This window comes from Anthonomus grandis, chromosome 7 (assembly GCF_022605725.1).
Source record: "Anthonomus grandis grandis chromosome 7, icAntGran1.3, whole genome shotgun sequence".
Taxonomy (NCBI): domain Eukaryota; kingdom Metazoa; phylum Arthropoda; class Insecta; order Coleoptera; family Curculionidae; genus Anthonomus; species Anthonomus grandis.
In genome coordinates this window covers 19,669,384-19,691,925 of record NC_065552.1, presented here as the reverse complement: position 1 = coordinate 19,691,925, position 22,542 = coordinate 19,669,384, and the positions used below count along the sequence as shown (strand labels likewise).

Sequence of the window (22,542 nt, the reverse complement as noted above, 5' to 3'; positions counted from 1 at the left end):
TAAAAGATCTTCGTAAATTAAATCTAAATATCGATCTACAAAATCAAACCCTATACAATGATTATTTAACTATTCCATTTAAGTATAGACAGGATTTTGAAAAATTTATTGTCGAAATACCACCAGAGACTATACAAAAAACCCCGATTAAGACAAATTTACCCGAAGATACAACATGGTTTGTTCCATATTACTTTGACGGTGAAATTGAAATTCAACCCACTCTTGTTACAATTAAAGAAAGTTCCTATATTGTAGATATTTATAATCGTTCGAACAGGTACATAGCTTTAGAAGGAAATTTAGATAATGGATTTCCAATTGAACCAATCGAACTTAACAACTTTGAAATCTTTAATATACAAATAGGCGAAAATTCTAGTCAATCTAAATGTACAGAACCATTAGATTTAAAAACCTTGTTACGTCATGAACACCTAAATAAAGAGGAACGAGAACAACTCTTTAAATTAATTAATAAATATAATAGTATTTTACATAAACCTGGAGACATACTAAAATTCTCTAGTCAAGTTAAATACGTTATAAATACCAAAGATGAAATTCCAGTATATACAAAAAATTACAGGTATCCCTATATTCATAAAGAGGAAATAAACAAATAAATAGAACAAATGTTAGACAGCGGAATAATTCAACCATCTAATTCGCCATGGAGTTCACCAGTATGGATAGTACTGAAGAAGTTAGATGCAACCGGACAAAAGAAATGGAGAATGGTGATTGACTATAGAAAAGTGAATGAGAAGACGATCAGTGACAGATATCCAATACCTAACAACACTGATATCTTGGACAAATTAGGAAAATGCAACTACTTTACCACATTAGACCTTGCTAGCGGCTTCCATCAAATAGAAATGGACCCTAAAAGCATCCCAAAAACTGCATTCAATGGCGAACATGGACATTATGAGTACACACGCATGCCATTTGGATTAAGTAATGCACCTGCTAAAAATAGTCCACGATAAGGCATTTCGTACATCTTTTTAATTATGCAAAAACATTTTAACAAACGATCCAATATTGCAGTACCCAGATTTCAGTAAACCCTTCATCTTGACAACCGATGCATCAGAATATGCAATAGGAGCAATTTTATCTCAAGGATCCATCGGATCAGATTTACCTATCTCTTATGCAAGTAGAACGCTAAACACAGCAGAATGTAATTATAGCACAATAGAGAAAGAATTATTGGCAATTGTATGGGCAACCAAATACTTCCGTCCATATTTATTTGGTCGAAAATTTACCATCGTGACAGATCATAAACCACTGCAGTGGCTATTTTCGATTAAGGAACCAAATTCAAAATTGGTAAGATGGCGATTAAAACTCCAAGAATACGAATATACCATTCAATATAAAATAGGAAAACACAACGTCAATGCCGATGCACTTTCTAGACCACCAAGAGAAATTCATTCTATGGAAATAAGAAAACCATCACCCACGCATATGTCAGCAACTTGTGAAGATAACGAAGATTACGACCAATATACATGGCACGATAAGATAAAACATTTCTTTGATACACAAGAAAACTTATTTGAAAGACCGAAGAAAAAGAAAGAAAATAAATATAATCTCTAATGTTTTATTAAGACCAGATTCCATATCTGGACAAAAATATTTAACCCTAATCGATAATTTCTCTAAATTCGCAACAGCATATCCTATAAACGAAACCTCTATAGAGATATATCAAAGTTTAATAAAATACTTTTCACATCACGGAACGCCCTGTAAAATAACAACAGATAACGGAACATCTTTTAAGAGTAATCTAATTCAAGATTTATGTAAAACTTATTGAATTGAACTACATTTCACCACCCCTTATAACCCCAACTCGAATTCACCTGTTGAAAGATTCCACTCAACCCTTCAGGAAAGCCTTATTGCTCTTAGAAATGATCATAGAAGTAAAACTATACAAGAATTAGTAGATATAGCAATATTAAATTATAATAATAGCATCCACTCTTCACACGAATATACTCCGTTTCAAATTCTTAAAGGAAACTTGAACTATCAGTTAAATTTCGAAAAAGATATTAACCAAATGCAAACTGATTACGTATATGAACTTGCCGAAATTTTCAAAGAATTAAATGAAAACCTTAATTCAAAATTAAATGCTAAAAAGGCAAATGTTCTATCTAAACTAAACAAGAAACGCGAAAATGACCCAGAAAAAATCCCGAAGCTATTAATCAATTAGTAGGTACTCCGCGGAAATTACCTCAGAAGTTACAACCAAAATATAAAATAACCAAATTCAAAGGTCAAAGACATCCTAAAAATATTAAACGACGTTCGTAATTATTTTTCTGGAACGGAAATGAGGATTGTAATAATCTTATTACTTCCACTACTAATAGGAATAGACGCTCAATATAAAATAGAAGAATTAACCAATCCCTTGCTGCCAGTCTATCAAGGAAATAGTTATATAGTTACCAATTACCATCATGTATACTATCATGTAAATTTAACTAATATGAAGGATTGCCTAGATATAACAAAATCCACCCTATTACAAATCAATAAGACCCTTGGCAATATTAGCGTAACATCACCCTATTATTCCCTATATAAATTACTCTTAACCAGAACAAATAACTTATTCGATCAAATAAAATCGATTGAATTATTTATTGAACATTATACCACACCCCAAACGAGATTTAAAAGAGGATTATTTAATATTATTGGTAAAGCTCAAAAGTTCTTGTTTGGAACCCTAGACGATGATGATGCAGAACGTTATAATAAATATATTAAAACCCTGCAAGACAATCAAAATATCTTACACCATGATACTTCTTTAACCCAGACCATTGTTAAAAATTTAACCAAAGATATAGACTTACAGCTGAGTAATATTAAAAACAATCAACAAAAGTTAATGACCCAGGTCAATGATTTCAAACAGTTAACACAATCCGCTACCATAGCATCTTATTTTATTCTCTTACTCGACAATGTAGAAAATAATATTCGCATATTATATGAGACGTACAACAATGTACAAACCGCGATAACCTTCGCCGAAATTAACATCATGCACCATAGCATTTTTAAATATCAGCAGTTAAATGACATCATTATGAAACTTGACCCAAAAACCAGAATTCCTTTTGATAATATTATCAAATATTATGAAGTCGCACATGCGGATGTAACCATAAAAAACGACCTAATCATATTTTATGTAGGGATCCCTTTGATATCTAATAATCCCTATATGTTTTATCACATTTATTCAATCCCCATTAATAGACAAATAGTAAAAATTAACAACCCCTATCTAGTAAGATCAAGTATTGATTTTTACAACGTGAAAGAAAGTTGTTATAAAATAGAAGACATGTTTTTATGCCAAAACTACCTATTGAGCCAGAATGAACCTTGTATTATTCAAACTATCAACTTGACAAGCCATTGCCCTATGATACCTGTTAAGTATACAGATACATCTGCTACACAATTAAGTGATAATTCTATCATAGTAATTCCAGCTCTAGAACAAAACATTTACTTTACATGTCCAAATCAACACAGCATTGAAACACTTAGTAAACCATCCCTTATTATTCCTTCGGAATGCAATGTAAAAATTAAAGACCAAGTTTATGATTCACAAGAACCAGAAACTATTAGTCTAAGACTTAAATTGTCTTCAATAACTATTAACGATCAATTAGTACAAAATATTGAACCTCTGGAACTTACAGAAATCAGTCTTGAAAACATAAAAGAAGATTTAGAGAACGCTCAGCGATTATCTGTACACCCTCTGAGAGATTTCGATATTGTAAATTCAGGACTATCAATCACATTATTGATAATTATAATTATTCTTGTAGCATGTATGTATTATTACTATTGTAGGAAACATAGGAATAATGTAAAAATGGACATAGAATTAACATCCCTCGAAAACCAACCCCGGTTTTCTGAGACCTAAAGAGGGGAGGAGTTATATGGCCATTTATGCCTATGTATATTTTTATTCATTCTCTTTCGCTTCATCCAGCTTGTTCAGCATTTATTTTATATATATACCAGTTGCTTTGCAGGCGCAAATTAGTCATTAAACGGTAGTCTTTAAGCAAACTTCATGTTAGTTTGTAAGTTGCTTTAATTGTATTCTTCTATTTAATTAAACGAATTGTTTTTAAAAAAGGAAGTTTCAATTAATAAAATAAAAGTATATACAGTGTGTTCCAGGATAAGATGATGAAATTATTTTAATTTTTTACATAATTATAAACATAATGTGTAAAAAATGTATTAAAATAAATGTAGTATTTGTTCCTTTTTTAAATAAGGAACAAATATATACTTATATTCGATCTATAAATTTAAATCTCATAGGCCTACCAGCGCAGCCCCTAACTTGTTATTCCTTCTTTCACTTTAAAAAACATATTTAAAAAAAGATAAAAGCTACTTAACACATTCACTGCCAGCAACGCCTCAGAGGCGTTCATGCGCACTTCGTAAAAATGCCGGGACCGCCCGAGCGGCGTTCTCGTCTAACGCTTATTCATAGGGAGATAAATAAGCACGGTCAGTTTGAATTCGTTCACTATTATGATCGGATGTTTTGTGTACCTTATTTTTACTACGTGACGGCTTTGGTTTCTGAAAGTGTTAATTCTGTGTGTTTTTTTTATCAGTTTTTTGTAAAAGGTAGGTTTTTAATATTCTTCTAGTTTTTTTATTATTTTATTAGTGCAAATCATAGAAAAATACCAAAATCATGTTATTCTAGTAATTTTTTGTTAGATATATGAATATATAAACACGAAAATTAAATAATGACCGCCCGAGAGGCGTTCAAGGGCACAGGCAAATTTATGATAGTTTTAATGAATTTTCTTACAGATTATTATGGCAGACGAGCCTGGACCGTCAAAGAGGGTGAAGTATAATAAAAGGGAAGAAAGACTAACTGATGAAGAGTTGTTAGCTCTTTTAGAAGAGTCGGAAAGTGAAAACGATCCATTTGAAAATAGCTCCGACGAGGACCCTGATTACTCAACCGAAAACGAGGTTAGTGAGTCCGAAGATGAAGATCTTCCTTCTTTTCCAAAAGTCCTTCCCCCTCCTCCTGCCCCTGTGAATTCTCCTCCACCCTCTTTACCAAATATTCAAGGAAAATCTATGGATTTTTGGACTTTTGCTGAGGTTCCTAGTCAAAAGTTTTCTTTTACAAAGACACCAGGATTACTAGTCAATGTTAATTCCAACGAGCCAATAGACTATTTCAACATTATGGCCCCAGACGTTTTTTTTGACATGTTATGTAGTCGAGCCAATAATCATGCTATCGACCTAATTTCACTGGGCAGAGGTGATGAAGCGCGAATTACTAGATGGGTTGATGTTACTCCAAAAGAAATGAGAACATTTTTGGGTTTACTTTTTCATATGGGCACAATTAAAATTAATAGAATGAATGACTACTGGAAGAAAAACTATTTATTTAACCTGACATGTTTTTCATCATTTATGAGTCGCAATCGATTTTTGCTGATTTTAAGAAGCTTGCAGTTTGAAAACACAGACAGCAACGAACCTCGAACGCAATTGGGTAAAATTATGCCGTTAATAAATTATTATAATAATAAAATGGTAGAGATTTATTACCCAACTAACGAACTGTCCATTGATGAATCTATGGTGCTGTGGCGAGGCCGTTTAAAATTTCGCCAATACGTCAAAGGAAAAAGGCATAAATTTGGCATAAAACTTTATGTTTTATGCGAACCTAAAGGCATCCCACTGAAGATGCTGGTATATGCTGGTTCAGCAGATACAGAGTTATCTGGTGAACGGCATACAGAAAAAGTTGTGTTAGCTTTAATGGCGGAGAAATTGGACAACGGTCACTCGCTATATATGGACAATTTCTACAATAGTGTAAAACTTGCCGAGGAGTTGCTTACCCGAAAAACATATGTAACTGGAACACTCCGGTCTAACAGAAAAGGGAATCCTCAAGAAATAATTAAAAAAAAACTAAAAAAGGGCGAGTTAGTTGTTCAGCACAATTCGCAAGGGATTTGCGTGGTGAAATGGAAGGACCGTCGTGAAATTCTGGCTATATCCAGCCAATATGGTGGGCAACTTGAAAAAGTGACAACTCAGCGTGGTCAAGAAAAATTAAAACCTGCAATGATAAATAAGTATAATCAATTCATGGCAGGAGTGGACCATTGTGACCAAATGCTTTCTTATTATTCTTGTGAGCATAAAACCCTCATATGGTACAAAAAATTAGCCATACATATATTTCAAATGATGTTGCTCACTTCATTTTACCTTTACAAGCAAGGACATCCTAACAATAAGAAAAACCTCTATGACTTTAGATTATCTATAATTGAAAAACTACTAGGACCCCTTCCAACAGAGCCGTTGCCAAAAATTAGAATAACACATCTTCCTGAATTATGCCCTAAACCTGATGGAGAGAATACTAGAGTCAAACGGAGAAGGTGCGCTGTGTGCTGGGAACAAAAAAAACAAAGGAAGGATTCAATTTATTATTGTCCTTTGTGTCCTAACCAACCTGGGCTTTGCTTGACTCCATGTTTTCGAGTATTTCATTCCACAAAATAAATTTTGTTCGTGTTTGTCTCTATTTGACTATGTTCGTTTATTTGATAGAGTGATTTTGTATTTTGTTTTTGAGTTTTCATATTTTTCAACATAGAATTTTATTATGTTGGATTTGAATAAAGTTTAGTTTCAGTTTTTTTGTTGCCATATTTGTTTTATTTTTCTTTTATTTTCTGTGTTTTATTGTTTAACTTTAATATTTATCATAAATTAAAATATGTATGTGTATCGTCTTATTATTTACTTCGACTTTTTCGAAAAAGGATATATTATATGTCAATTGAACGCCGCAGAGGCGGCATCGGGCACAAGCTAAGTAGTTGGCTTGCCCTGTGCCTTGCCCGCCCCTAGGGCGGCCTTGTTTTTTTTACAAAAAAATGGCCAATATCAGCTAAGGGCACTAACCTAAACCTAACACTAGCCTTAAATTAAAAAATTATTTTAAAAAAATAGGCGGCACACATGTGACCGCTAGGATTTTTTTGGGCAGTGAATGTGTTAAGTAATTCTCAAAACCAGATTATGATCATAAAATTAAATTTTATAATGGCCGGGTCATCAGAAAAAAGCGCTCCCTGAGCGCTCGATTGTTGCTCAGGTATGACAATTTTTTTTGGTCCTTACTATTATAGGCAAAACTTCCAGCGCTCAGGTAGCGCTCGGTTCTGATGAACCTGGCCAATTACACCCTAAAGGTACGGTCTGTTTTGAGCACAGTATAAAGAACAAGACAGTAGGTTCACTCTCTTGCGGCCGTTTGAAGTAGGGACTTCTAAACAGTGCCGACTTTTTTTACGCGGTCGTAAATCATTATTTAGTTTCGACGGCAATCCTTTACGATACGGGGGGTGTTTGAAACATTTTTAATAAGGAATATTTTCGTACATCGCGGCGGGCAGCGTGTAATATATGGAATTTTTTGAAATTAAAGGCACTTTGTATTATTGTTAAAATGAAATTGAAAAAATATTATTAAGTATCTCTTTTGAAGAAATAACTGTAAGAAAAACACTTGGTAGATAGCTTTAAAATTAAGTTTATTAGAATGTACACAAATAAATCTTAGCTTTACGTTCCTTTCATGCTCTTTTCTTAACTGACCAAGAAACTACCTACCTAATATTACATACACTTAATTAATAATAACTTCGTTAATATACCCATTTTTCAAATATTTAATAAAATTTACATAATAATGTGATAACAACACTCAGCATATGGAACTCGGTAACAGTGAAATATAAAAAGGCAGTTAAATAAAAAAAACTTATTAAATGCCTAATTATTTGCTTTTTAAATAGGGGATGAAAGAACAAACCACTAAAATTCAAATAAAACGAAAATAGGTGTTTTACAACCTAGAATTCATATAAATATGCAAAATGAATATAGTTTTACATTGGGGATTATAGTACACATCAATATTTTGAAACTTAAACCCTTAAAAACGAAATGACGAAAAAAATGCAGTTCTAAGTATGGTTAGACGGTATAAGTGGCTAAAATTTATATCATTCAAATGATTGCAATGCAACTAATAATAAATCGGATAGCTTTCACTATTAAAAACCACCACTAATAATTACCAAAAGAATATTACCAAACAAACAGAAAATTACCAAAAATTTTGCATTTTTTTAGATTAAAATCACGATTTAAAAAAAATATGTACTCTAAATCGCTGACACTTTTTGAACATATTATTGGTACCTATATATAGTCCATTGTAGAAGGCTACCCTTTAATTTTTGAAATAAATACATAATTTTTTATGATAAATTTTTTTAAAACTGCAATTATTTTTATTTTATTCCTAACTTTTTTAATTTTTATGCTAATGACTTACAATCAAGTTTATTTTTAAAGTTTTCGATAGCACATACTTGAAAAAATGTGCTAGATATTTGTCTAAAAAACGTTTTTTTTTTTTATTATTTCACGTTATTATTTTTTTGTCATTATATTTTGTTATCTAAAAAAAGGGGTTATGTTTATACAGTTGTATCTTAGCGCCTATAGCATCTAGATAAATCAAACAAAAGCCAATCTTTTGTTTTTAAACCAACTTTTGTTTATTAGATTTTTTTGTAGGATCTCAATTTTCCGAGATATTTCAGAAATACTGAAGAAAAGCGTGTATTTTTTTCTGTAAACTAATCCATTTTTATTTAAAAAAAAATGTATATCCCCTTTTACTCCTGCAGCCATCTACGCAACATATCGCCGGCATTTTTAAAGTACAAAACTTCCGCACAACGCTATTATAGTTCTAATATTGAAGACGCCCCTGTATAACGCAGTCGCCACCGGGCAGCAAAAAAGAGTAGCATCAGAAAGCGAGTGAGAAAGGCAACATTTTGGACGGCGCTTAGAGTGATCCTTCTATTCTAGTTTATGTTCGGTGGTTTTGAGCGAGTAGTCGGGGCGATTAGACGAGACGTTTAATCGTGTCATTAGGTTAAATAGCCATATCATAGAAATGGTCTGGTTTAGGCGACAAGTCGAAACAAGTCGCCACAAGACGACGCGTCTTTAAGCAAAATTGGTCGTCAGGCAAAGTAAACGCGAGTTATATGCCTAAGAAGAGCTGACTCTCCACTGTAAATCTACCCACTTGCGTGGTTGGCTACATCAGTACTTTTTGCATTATATAAACCTTAGATTTTAAGTCGCTTCATCTCATTGTTTCTGTTGCTGCATGTTATACTGTCAGTTTGTACTTTTAGAAATAAATTGTTTTTAAAAAGTCTCCGTGTCGTTCAACGTTCTTATTTGGCGCAGTCGGTAGGATTGTGCCCTAGTCGTCCGGAAAGTCGGTCTACAAAATTTTCGTACCGTACGGAAATCGTGCCGGAAAACAAAGACTTCTAGGAGTGTTTTCCAACACTAATAGTGCAATCCAGAAGAACCAGCGACACCTGACACCTCTGTAGGCAGATTCAAGAGATCACGGGAAGAAGAAGTCACGCAGTAAGTGCCTTTTCCTTTCACCTCTATAAACCCTCTGTTTAAGGAATTTATAGGGATATTTAGGGATTTTCGCGAATTAAACGCATATAGATTTTATTTCCAGCATATTGAATGCAATTTTAGTCGATAGTTTCAACGAATTGATCGTATTTAATTTTAATCTCAAGCGCATGGATCGCATTTAGTTTTTAGAACATTTTATCATTTTTATGAACGATATAGAAGAACTAAGTACTTCACTCAGTGATTTATCTTTAATAGAAAAACTTATAGAAATGACTCCACCATCCACTACCCCCAAAGTAAATTGGGATCTTTTCAGATCTAAATTAAGCAATATTAAGCCTTACGATGGTGATTGCAATAAGCTTAATAAATTTATTAGTAGGTGCGAAAGCTTTATTGATAGGTATAGGAACCTCAACGACGAGGAATTAAATAAACATATATTCGAATGTATCCAAGAAAAATTAATTAATAAAGCTGAAAGTTTAGTCGGTAACCGCGCCGAAATAACTGATTGGTTTACTTTACGTGATGCTTTAATACAATGCTTTTCAGACCGTAGAGATCTGGATTGTCTAACTCAAGAGTTAGTTAGAACCAGACCTTACAAAAATGAACATTTATTAAGTTTTGGTAATAGGGTTCAACTTTTAAGAAGCGATATTGCTCAAAAAATAGGTAATGATTCTAGCTATAGTACTAATGAAAAACTTTGCCACATTAAACATTATGAAAAAACTGCCCTAAACACTTTTATTGCAGGCTGTACAGACAAAAAATACTATATTAAAAAGACCCGCCAGTCTTGAAGACGCAATGGCCTATATTAAAGAGCTCGAAAATTTCGAAAGCCTTTATGGCAGTTTCGAAACAAATAAGTTTCAAAAATCTATTCACAATGCTAATAATAATGCATATAATAACTTTAGGAATAGTAATCCCCCGAGTAACCCTCAGTCATATAATAGGCAAAATTACAATAACTCCTTTAATTCACAACCCAATCAACAACAGTACTATCAAACACCACAGTTCGCTAATCAACATAACTCTTTCACTCCACAAATGCAAACGTCCCAATTTCCAACTGGCCCTGTTAACATGCCACCCCCAAGACAGTTACCACCCCAAAAATACTTCACAAACAGTCAAGTTTTTGGAAAACCAAAGAATGTTTTCAAACCCGGTCAAATAAATCCGCGGGACTTACCAAAACCAGAACCAATGTCCACCACTTCTAGAAATCCTTCTATGAGAAGTTTCAGACCACCCCCACAGTATGGAAATCGCAACTATTTCCAAAAAAATCCAAATGTAAAGCCCAACTTCACATTCCAGGAATTAAATCACCAGGAATATCCTGATGAATCCTCTGGAGAATATTCTGATAATTATGAAGGCGCATACTGCACCAATTATGCTGATAATTGGGAAACAGAATATGCTCAAGACTATTTTGATGAAATTGATCAAAATTTCGAATTAAACAAACAAGAGAAAAATCCCCAACATTCAAATGAAATTTATAATACTGACTCTCTAAATTTTCAAAACCTATCCATAACAGACCCAATAACATAGTAGAAATAAATATTTCTTCTTATAACTCGCTACCCTATCTTGTAGTTAGTTCCCCCAAAACAAAATTGTTGATCGACACTGGTAGTAGTCGATCAATACTAAAACCATATATTGCAGAAAAATATTTCCCGAATTGTATATATAACTCTAAAAACATAATAAAGACAGCTGTAGGTAGCAAAAATACTCAGTATCAAGCTACAATCCCTTTACTGTCAGAATATGGAATCGACCATAAAATAAATTTTATACTTTTTGATTTCCATGATTATTTTGACGGAGTAATCGGGCTCACCGATTTACTAAAAACAAACCTAAACATTGACTTTAATAATCAAATACTTTGTAACAGCGAAACAACAATACCATTTAAGTTTCGACGACCCGAGGACGTTAACATCACCTTATCTTTGAACCCTCACGAACGCACATTAAAAAGTCTACCTGTTTCTGTATACGAAGGCGAAATATTAGTACCTTCCATGTACTTTGATCAGCTCTTTATCCCACAGACACTTAGCTGTGCAAAAAATGGTCATGCAACCCTTGAAATAATAAACAATACTGATAAGATTATTAATGCAACTTTAAACAGACCAATTAATGTCGAACCTTTTGAATCAGACACTTTTGAATTTTTCTCATACGAATGTATTAAGCAAATTTCAAAAAACAAATATTTTCAAAATTCACCATGTAATAACGATATAAAAAATCTTATTCGTTCAATGCATATGAACTCTGAAGAATCGCTTGCTATAATTAATTAATGCACCGAATTCAAAGATATATTTTATAAACCAGGAGACGAACTTTCCTTTACGTCCAAAGTAAAGCATGAAATAAAAACTAGCGATGAGGTCCCTGTACACACTAAGTCATACAGATACCCCTATGTCCACAAGGATGAAATAAAATCCCAAATAAATGATATGCTCGAGAAAAGAATAATTCGACCTTCTACTAGTCCATGGAGTTCCCCTATATGGATCGTGCCTAAGAAATTAGACGCATCCAATCAACAAAAATGGCGTGTTGTCATTGATTACCGTAAAATCAATGAAAAGACAATAGACGACCGTTATCCAATCCCTAATATCACTGACATACTTGACAAACTAGGACGTTCACAATACTTTTCCACCCTTGATTTAGCCAGCGGGTTTCATCAGATTGAAATGGCACAGAATTCAATCCAAAAAACCGCTTTTTCTGTAGATAACGGGCACTATGAATATCTTAGGATGCCCTTCGGCCTTAAAAATGCCCCTAGTACTTTCCAACGTGTAATGGACGAAGTTCTAAAAGATCTTCAAAATAAAGTATGCATGGTATACATGGACGACATCATCATTTTCAGTACAAGCCTCCAAGAGCATCTTCAAAACCTCAAACTTGTGTTTTCTAAATTAAGAGAAGCCAAATTAAAAATCCAAATCGATAAATGTGAGTTCCTCAAAAAAGAAGTTGAATTCCTAGGTCATGTTGTGACACCTCAAGGAATTAAACCTAACCCCAGAAAGATTTCAGCAATCCAAAACTTTCCAATCCCTCGAACTCCAAGAGAAATTAAACAATTTCTAGGCCTACTTGGGTATTACCGCAAGTTTATTAAAAACTTTGCAAAAATTACAAAACCCCTTACCCAATGCTTGAAGAAAAACGAAAAAGTAATCCACAATAAAGAATTTATTGATTGTTTCAAACTTTGCAAATCCCTTTTAATTTCAGAGCCGGTATTAGCCTACCCTGACTTTACAAAACCATTCGAACTTACAACAGATGCTTCGAATTACGCCATTGGTGCCATATTGTCTCAAAATGGACACCCAATTAGTTATGCTTCCCGCACTTTAAACCCAGCGGAAACAAATTATTCCACCATCGAGAAAGAGCTTTTAGCCATAGTCTTTGGTTGTAAATACTTTCGACCATATTTATTCGGTCATAAATTCACCATACTATGTGATCATAAACCCCTAGTGTGGGTTTACTCCCTTAAAGAACCAAATAGTCGATTAGTTCGATGGCGACTCAAACTCGAAGAGTTTGATTATTTCATTAAATATCAAAAAGGCAAACAAAACCAAGCTGCCGACGCTCTTTCAAGGAATCCAGAAACTAAAAAACCCATAGATTTAAATGCCCTAGATACCTCCTCTATTGCAAACGAACATAGCGATATAGACGAAACAATAAACCGATTTTTACGAGCATCAAACGATCTACCTGTACTTGACGACGATGAACTAGCATCCATCCTTGGCACTAAAAAGTCGAGTAAAATAAAAATATTACAAGACATTCGAGTTTCACCAAGAGGAACTATTGAAGATTTGACCCAATCACGACAATTCTCCCCAAATCCCGAATTAGACAATTCAGACTTAGAGACTGTACATACATCTCTTGAAAACCCAATTTTTAATTTTCCACTTACCGAAAGAATACTCAACGGGTATAAAAACCAAGTTCTCCTTACCGAAGGTGATATAGAATCACTCAAATGCCAAATTTCACAGGTATTTCAAAATACCAGGATTCTAGTAGTCATCCCTAGAAATAACCTAATTCCTAATATAATTCGATTCTTGAAAGAATTTATCGAGCCAAAACGTTTATACGCATTTTATTTTCGAACGGAAACTCTAGCTCAAACCTTTACAAGAACCATACAAGAACTTTTTGTAAACTCCTCCTTTAAGTTTGTTCAAAGTACGATATTCCTAGAAGATATCGAAACTCAGGACGATCAGCAAGACAAACTTAGACTCTATCACACTACTAAGACTTGCCATAGAGGAATTTCAGAAATGAAATGTGCTCTAACTGCTAGATTTTATTGGTCCAAAATGGTTGAAGATATCGAACAATATGTTAATCTTTGCGAGATATGTCAAAAGAATAAATATGACAGGAATCCACCCGCCATAAAATTCAATCTGACCCCTTCTACCTCGAAACCGTTCCAACAAATTCATATCGACTCGTTCAAAATCAATAATGAATCATTCTTGACAATAATCGACGCTTTTTCTAGATATGGACAAGCTTATCATCTTAAAAGCCTAACAGGCCCAAGCATCATAGAGTGTTTCCTAAACTTCATCCCCCATCATGGTTTACCTCTTAAAATCACATGTGATCGTGGAACCGAATGCAAAAACAAGGATTTCGAAGACTTTTGTCAATTATATAAAATAGAATTGCATTACACTACTGCTAAAAATAGCAACTCTAACTCTCCTGTGGAACGATTCCATTCTTCCATAATCGAAGGTTATCGTTGTCTTAAAGAGGAACAAAATCGCCTCACAACTGAGCAACTTATGAAACGTGCTATCCTAGGTTACAATAATTCCATTCATAGCGTAACCAAATTTACTCCTTTCGAAATTATCAAAGGTCACATAAATGATACTAATCCTTTCGATCTTAACGACCACATAATTGTCTCCGACTATGTTCAAAATCATAAAGAAAAATGTTAAAAGATTTACGATAAAATAGCAGAAAACAACCAAGCTATTAAAGAAAGGATCATATCTAAAAGAAATGAAAGTCGTGAAGAAACCCCTAAATTCGACGCGTCTAAGCCCGCTTACATTAGAACTAAGTTACGAAGTAAAGCCCTTCCTAAATTCAGGAAAACTATAATAAAAGATCAGTCCTCTATAAAGTTAAAAACTAACTCGGGAACTTATCATAAAAACTTCGCACGAAGACCAAAAATTAAACAAAATCAATCTTTACAGGACAGAAATGGACCTGAAGATCTTTCCAATACTGACACTACTGATAACGCAGGTACTTCAACTGACACACAGCGACGACGTTAAATTAACCCCTATCAAAAACCCCATTCTCCCTATTTCATTAGGACCATCTAAGATAATTTACACTAAACACACCTTTCTCCATTTTATTGACACACACTTGCTAAAACAACAACTAAATAATATACAAGTATATTTTAACAAATTAAAGGCTCAAACCTCTAAAGGAAAATCGAATCATCCCTTAAATTTTATTGGCCTAACCCATGGCTTAATACTCAGAACCGAGTATTTAATTAATATTACTCAAAGTAAATTGCTAAATCTTGAACCCACAGGCAGGACTAAAAGAGGTCTGCTCAACATAGTAGGGAAAATAAACAAATGGTTATTTGGCACCCTTGATGCCGACGATGAAAAATACTATACTGACGCGATAATAAGTTTGCAAAAAGATAAAGACAATTTTTTCAAGACGGTAAACTCGCAAATGTCATTGTCAAAGAAACTTATTGATAACTATAACTCCACAATATCTAGTCTTATAAATAACCAAATTAAGTTAGAAAAAGGGATCAACATGCTACAAATGTATATAGAAAATGAAATAAATAATACATATCTTTATATTTCTTTCGAAGGTGTAATTTCTCAAATCAATTTAGATTGCCAAAACTTAATAAACTTTTTGGATAACCTAGAAAACGCCATCACCTTCGCAAAGCTTAATGCTGTACACAATTCTGTAATTTCGGTAAACGAAATCAGAGAAATGATGGAATGCTTGGAAACTATTTACGATCCTAGAGCTTTGCCAAATTTTAAGAACATTCTTTCGTACTATCAATTCCTTGGAACACAAGTAAGTTTTTCAAGTAATAAAATAATTTTCGCAATTCATGTCCCTATATTAAAACTTAAACAAGCCACTTTCCACCACCTACTTCCTATCATACAAAACAATTCCGTCATTATTCCAAAATACCCCTACCTGGCACAAGAAGAAGTCGACATCCAATTCGAAGACAGCTTATGCCCAGAAATCGAGAAAACATTCTACTGCCTAGAGAACTTTTACCCTCAGGATAGTTGCACTATTGAGTTGTTGGAAAAACGTCCACCAACAAGTTGCACACCCCTGCAAACCCATCTTGTTCAACCCCTAGCTGAACAAGTTACTCAAGGACAATTCTTAATCATCCCAACCAAAAACACACAAGTCCTTACCAAATGTACGACGGACCAATATGTAACTCTGGAAGAACCTACCCTTATCCAAGTTCCTGCAAACTGCGGAATAAAGCTTGATGGAAAAACATATTCCAACGATATCAAACTAGTAAAAGGGAAACCTTTGGTACTACCAGAAATCCAGGACTACAAACCCCAAGTATCCAGACCTTACAAGTTACCCAATATAAGTCAAGTCAACATACAAGACTTATATGAACTTAGGAGCCTAGCGAACCAGCTACATCCCATTGACGACGTTTCACCGATCCAGACTTCAACAATAATCAACAGTACCCTGATTATTGTCATTATTATAATCATAACTTTACTAGTGGTTGCCCAGAAGAAGCTGCTTCCAAGATGCCAGAAGCCAAAACCTGGACCTGCCACTTCCAACCCTGAAGAGCCAGGAGAGCAAACACACTCCATTATGTTTGCCTCTTAAGGAGGGAGGAGTTATATGCCTAAGAAGAGCTGACTCTCCACTGTAAATCTACCCACTTGCGTGGTTGGCTACATCAGTACTTTTTGCATTATATAAACCTTAGATTTTAAGTCGCTTCATCTCATTGTTTCTGTTGCTGCATGTTATACTGTCAGTTTGTACTTTTAGAAATAAATTGTTTTTAAAAAGTCTCCGTGTCGTTCAACGTTCGTATTTCGCGCGCGTTTGTTAAATCGCTCGTGAGTGTGGCTGCAAAATGAGCTCCAACAAAGGTAACAGACTTCGATTCTCCAAAGCGGAAGATGAAAAATTGATTTACGAAGTGTCAACTCATCCAACATTGTATAATTTAAATCATAAATTATATAAGGATCAAAATGTACGGGATAATATTTGGAAAATAATATCAAAAAACATAGACAAAAGCGGTAAGTTTATTTAATGTATAACATTATTTTCCTTTTGTTTACTTTTTTTTCCCATAAAATATTTACATACATATTTGTGGCATTACATTTTTCTTCGGAATACTAAATTTAATAAACAACAAAAGTACTGCCTGTATATATAGGATATGCTTTTGTGTCAAAACAAATTACATTTCAATTAGGGAATTTTATTAAAATCTTAAACTGCGTATCATTTTTATACACTTCTTTCAATATATATAATTGTGTTTTTTTTTCCGAAACAACAAATTTAAAACCCAAGTATAGTTTTTTTTTGGTGTAAACTAAGCTATTAACTACTAATATAATTCGAACTTTTTCATGTCGTACATTATTTCCAGTCACTGAATGCAAGACTCGGTGGAAAAGTTTAAAAGATGTTTATTGGAAAAAGAAGAAGGATATGAAACAAAGCACTGGTTCCTCAGCGAAGGCTACAATTACATGGGTGCACATGAATGCTCTTAACTTTTTAGAGCAAACCAGATCCAATATAAAGTAAAGCATTTTTATATACCTACCTACTTTATTATAGCTCATGTCATATATGGTTTTTTAGAACTTTATGCAATGTGTCAGTAGAAGAAGAAGCAGGCGCATCAAGTGATTCAGAAACTAAGCAAACATTAACCGAACAATCACAAGAAGTTTTTTCAGGTGAAGAAAAGGAAGATATTGCAGAGGACGATACAACGGCAGAAATTAATTCTCCACAATCACAAGATTTGGATACAAGTATAAATGAAGGTGCACCAAGAAAGAAGAGACATATTGTGCAGGAAAAATAGATACAAAGATAAATGAAGGCCCCCAAAGAAAGAAGAAACATATTGGTAATGAGCAGCTTTTGGAAACACTTGGAAACAAGAGAGAAAACGAGAGACAGCTCGTGTTTAAGGAAATAAAAGAATCATTTGCCTCTTCAGGCAAAAACCATCCAATCAAAACTTTTTTTGCGAGCATGGCTGAAACAGTTATCACCTTTCCACCTCATTTACAAGTCAAAGCAAAGAAAGAAACACTGGACTTGATTTCTCGAATGGAATTGGAAATGTCGCAAACAGGATCCCGTCCCACTCCCTCCACTTCACGTGCCTCTCTTACATCAGCTCATTACAATTACGATAGTACAACAGAATCTTCATGTGATATCCAGGACTCTCAAGCATTTACCGATTGCGCAGATCTTTTTAGTAATTATAATTTAACTGAGTTATAAAAAACGTGTGTCTAGATAGGTAATAGTTTTATTTGTTTATTTTCATAATAAAATATTACAAGATATTTAACTCAAGATTGTAGAGTAACTAAATCTAATTATCTGTTGCCGTTACGTGCTTTAGCTGCCAGGTCACCGAGCCTTCTTGACTATTGAAAAATTCTGTAAACCTATTTCTAATTTGAAATGCTTCAACAGTTGAACTTCCGCCCGAGGGATTTAATCTAATCATGTTGTCCTTGGGCATGTCATAGTCAATATCTTCTATAGAACTTTGACTAGAAGTTCTTATCATATTGTGTAAGCAACATGCAATGGTTATTATAAGATCTACTGTGGAAGATTGTACAGCAATTGGCGTGTAAAAAATCCTGAATGTTTGACACAGTAATCCAAATGCATTTTCTGAAGTTCTTCGTGCTCGACACAGGCCGTAATTAAAGACACGCTTTTGTATATTAATGTTAGCCTGATCTCGCGGATATGGACGAAGAAGATGTTTTGAGAGTTTAAATGCTTCATCTCCAGGAATAACATAGGGTAATCGTATATCTGAATTTGGTAAAGGTTTGTCCTCTGGCATATATTTATCGTTATTGACAAGATGAAACATAGACGACTTATTAAAGATATTACTGTCCCCTTCCTTTCCATATGAACCAACATCAATACATACAAATTTATATTCAGCGTCAACAATCGCCAGCAACACAATAGAAAAGAATGACTTGTAGTTAAAAAACAAGCTGCCCGAGTTCTGTGGGCAAATAATACGCACGTGTTTTCCGTCAATAGCTCCGCAGCAATTTGGGAAATTCCATTTCTCGTCAAACTGCCCAGCTATTCTAAGATAATCTTCTTTCGAGGGCTGTTTCAAGAACACGGGCACTAACTTGTTATATAGCACTTTCAAAACATCTCGTACCAAAACACTAATGTAATTATGGGAAATTCTATAATTAAATGCCATGGAACGATAGGATTCTCCTGTAGCCAAGAACCTAAAAGAAAATTCGGTTTAATCTATTACAACAGATTCTCACCATGAAATACCTTAGCACCGAAGCAAGCTTTTCTTTAGCTGTAATTGGTCTTCTAACAAATTTAGTAGGAGATTTTTTTATGTCAGCGGATACAAGGTTAAAAAGTTCATTAAACTGATATCTAGTAAGCCTAAAGTATTCTCTGAATTTGGTTTCGTCATCAATTAAATGTCTCATTATCAGAGTACTAAAACATCCCTCCTTTCTTCTTTGAACAAACATGTTATGAACCTTTCTACACCTTTTATGCAATAATGATAATACCAAAATGTCATCATCCGCTTCTTCTTCCATAAGCAACTGTGCTGCCATCACAAGTTCACGTGTACTCATTTTAAGACGGTTTTTAAAAAACTACTGATTGATTGGAGACTAACCGAATACTGACGCTATCAACGAATACAGACCACCAGAGGCGATTAGACGTAAGTGATTAAACGCATCGTTTAATCGCCTCCATTACTCGCCCAAAACAGACCGTACCTTAAATGTTTGACCTGGCACGATTACTTAAAATGATTACCTATCCCTTTTCGGTAAACCCCAATATATTAATATAACAAAATACTTAAAAGGGATTATTATATCATTACCTGGCACAACCCCAAATCGGTTTGGACCCATTTTACAGGCGACCGTATTATATCTTAAAAAAAGCTGCTTTCAAAGCAAAGCTGTACGGTAAAATAATTTAAAATAAAGAGGCATAATTATCCTCGTCTAAATCTGCCAAGGTTGCATCGATGGGCGGGCCGCGTAATTACTATCTAGCGTATTACTATTGTGCAGAGCCAGTTAGCTCTGTAAAACAGTAGACTTAGTAATAGGGAAGAACGCAGTTTTAAGTATTTCTAACCTTACTAGAGTGCAGCACGAGCCAGCTCTGGGCCGTAGTATAGGTAGTAATTATAATACGCATGGTGTGTGTACCCCTAAGGATACTCGACTACAGATCACGATTTATTTTTTCACGCGCGAAGACTTGGCGTGATTTATATTATTCTTTAGGTGCATATTTGGTGGCAGGATTGTACACATGTTTATCGGGGAATTTTTGTTTTTGTCAGGGGGCTTTACCACTAGGCCAGACGGACTTGTGATAACATTTGCCGAAGCGCGTTTCAAATCATAAACATGTGCGTGACGTAATGAGTGACGTGTTTGCGTACCTGGACCAAATTAGAATGCGGCACGCTAGCGTGCCTTTAGTTACTTCGTATTATAAACGTAAACATAATCTCTTATTAATCTAATTTTTTTTATACCGACTAGTGCAGCTGTGAGTGCTCTTGTTTATTTGTGTTGATGAATCAAGTTATTAAAATGGATAAATATCCAAATAATATTCTAAAAATCATAGACTGAGAGGATGTGGTTCTCAATAACAGTTATGAAAATGAAAATAATTATTCCTTAACTATAAGAAGCAAAAAAAAAAGTGATGAAGGGGAATTACTTGACAGTGAGTGGTGTAATAACTGGATTAATAAATTTAGTACCATAACTAGCACGAACTGGATTGTGAGATATACATTTCCTACCCTTCAAAAATACCAGTATAAGAAGGTATTTAAATGTCACCATAGCAGTTTCAATAAGGTGAAGTGCAATAAAAGAAGTGAGAGCAGAGTTAGAAACTGAGAATTGTGAGGCAACTATTTCATTTTTATTTAAAAAAATTAACAAAAATACCATAAAAAATGACGATTTGCTAAGGAAGGGATTAAATATCGTTATAAGTGTAGGTGTTTTTTAATTTTTTTTCTTCTACCGCGCATAAAGTATTCACTTTACGAACGCTTTTTATTTCGTAAAGTTGACCTTTTTAAATACAGTGCGTAAATCTGACCTATTTTTGACAACAAGTAAAATAATAAGTAAAGTTTCTTCCTAATTTTAAACAATAAATTTACAACCATAGGCCCTGGAATAAAATATTTTTCTTTGTTGCCATAGGAACAAGGCATTTTCAATAGTAATTTTTGACGTGACGTCATGTCATTTTTTTTTCAAATATTTCTTTAACAAAATTGCAGCCTTAAAAATTCCAAAACCGTGCTTCCGAAAACATTTTATTGATAAATAAGATGAGTTAATTATTATTTCAGATCAAATATAAACACACTCATCAGATACAAGTTTGCGCCTAACAAATGAAATAAAACAAATATTCTGGATATATTTCAACGAAGGCATGACACCATCTTGTCCAAAATCGTACCATGAATTAACACTTCAAGAAACTGAAAATGAGGAAAAATTTGTGAAGGTTATTTCAAACCCTCAAATCAATCCTAATGAACGGCAAATTTATAACTTGCATGAAGAATGACGGTAAGTTGCTTCCTATATTATGTATACTGGGTGTCCCACAATTATTAACATCACAGGCTATAACGTTTTTATTTTTGTAGAGATAAAAATTTTAAAAAAATGGGTTTTTAATAGTCATGAGACTACTACCCAAAATAATTTTTAAAAACCTACTCCTGACAAATTCGTTGCCTAAAAACCACTCCAACTTTTTTCAAATTGTTTGTAAATAATAGACATGTAAAAAGTGAGATTTAAAAAGCAGAAAGTGAAAGAAAATACATAATATAATCAATTGCTTTTTATTAATATGTTTTATTTTAGGAAAACAAATTTTGGTCAACGAGATAACCAAAGTATATTGACAATTATAAAAAAAATAATTAAAAGCCTATGAAGATTTGGGAATAAAAGTCTATATAAATGAAGAACCATTGATAATTGTGTTACTGACCCCTATAATGGCCAGAGCTCATGAGAGAGAATTTACAAGTGAAATGGTTTTTATTGATAGTAGCGGTTCTTGCGATCAAATGAATTCCTGCGTGACCTTTGTCTTCGCTGCACATAAAATTGGGGCAATACCTTTAGCGTGCATAATACACATAGAACAAAGCGAAGCAAATTATACCATGATCTTTTCGTTACTGCAGAAAAATTTGGGTAATGCAGGCTTTGGTAAAAAAGGTTTTCCTGTCATAATTATGACTGATGATTCGTCTGCGGAGAGAAATGCTCTTTGCGCTGTATTTCCCAATTCCATACTGCTACTTTGCACTTTTCATTTTTGCCAAGCGTTCTGGCGTTGGCTTTGGGATAGCAATCATAAAATTGACAAAAATGA

The 22,542-nt window shown here is 33.8% G+C and overlaps 1 pseudogene; it reads left to right on the top strand.

Moving 5' to 3' along the window:
- Positions 1 to 11,220, top strand: part of LOC126738791 (uncharacterized) — a 32,179-nt pseudogene extending 20,959 nt beyond the window's left edge.
- Positions 11,221 to 22,542: the final 11,322 nt, after the last annotated feature.